The sequence below is a fragment of the Galeopterus variegatus genome, unplaced genomic scaffold (genome assembly GCF_000696425.1).
Source record: "Galeopterus variegatus unplaced genomic scaffold, G_variegatus-3.0.2 Scaffold12406, whole genome shotgun sequence".
In the NCBI taxonomy this organism is placed as follows: domain Eukaryota; kingdom Metazoa; phylum Chordata; class Mammalia; order Dermoptera; family Cynocephalidae; genus Galeopterus; species Galeopterus variegatus.
The window spans coordinates 27,548-28,825 of NW_007738517.1; the positions used below are offsets into that span (position 1 = coordinate 27,548).

The 1,278-nt window shown below is 31.8% G+C and overlaps 1 pseudogene; it reads right to left on the bottom strand.

The window, feature by feature from the left end:
- Nucleotides 1–714: 714 nt before the first annotated feature.
- LOC103581125 lies at nt 715–1,276 on the bottom strand (annotated as a pseudogene).
- Nucleotides 1,277–1,278: the final 2 nt, after the last annotated feature.

Genomic DNA, 1,278 nt, shown 5'->3' on the forward strand with positions numbered 1-1,278 from the left:
CTATGGATGGTCCAATTTTTTTTAATTTGTGATTTACATGGTTTGCAGCTATTTCACTAAGTATTGATGTACACACAAATAAATAATCATAAAATGGTGTTCTGCAAAATTTCAACAAACATGTCATTGTAATTTAATGGAAAAAGGATGTATTTCTAACAAATAATGAAGAAAAAACTGGATATCCATATGGATAAAAGAGCCTTAAATGTACTTCACGTCACATACAACTATTAAGTCAAATTAAGTGGAATGTATCATAGATCTAAACATAAATGTACATTCTACAAAATTTGAGCATGAAACATAAGGAGCATCTTTCCAAACTTGAGGCAAAAACTATTTAGATTAAATGCAAAAATACTAGCTCATCAAAAATTGATAAAATTAACTTCACCCATGTTAAAAATGTGTAGCAAATGTTTCTTAATGATGAAATAAACCATTAAGAAAATGAAAGCACTGATTGTGGGTAAATATTTGCAAAATATATGTCTGACAAAGTATATACATATATATATACACACACATATATATACACTATATATATACACACACATATATATACACACACATATATATATACACTATATATACATATATATACATATATACATATATATACATATATATATATAAACCAATAGGCTGTCGATTAAGTAATTTGAATCATCAATTGCACTATAACAATGAGGAAATCTATAGTCCAATAAATCATTTTCTGAGAAATAAAATAATACGTCTAAAAATACAATGAGTACAAAGCAATTTGGTGACAACTAATTTTTTAAATGTGTCCTTCACATCTTTGTTCCTAAGGCTATAGATCAATGGGTTCAGCATGGGAATCACCACTGTATAAAACACAGAAGCCACTTTAACTACAAGCGAAGAAGTTTTAGGGTTAGGAACACAGTAAAGGAAAAGGACGGTTCCATGGAAGATGGTGATGGCCGTCAGGTGGGAGGCACAGGTGGAGAAGGTTTTCTGGCGCCCACTTGCAGAAGGTATCTTCATAACAGTGATGAAAATGAGTATATATGACATGAGAATAATCATCAGGCTGCTCACCTCACTGAATACAGCAATAACAAAACATACCATCTGGGTGATATAGGGATCTCGAGCATGAAACAGAAATAATTACAGAGTAGTCACAGATAAAATGATTTATGATGCTAGACTTACAATAGGAGAGTGTAAGAAGAAAATACATGAGTGTCAGGGAGCATACTACACCCCATGTGTAAGACCCACCCACCAGAAGAGCAGAAAGCT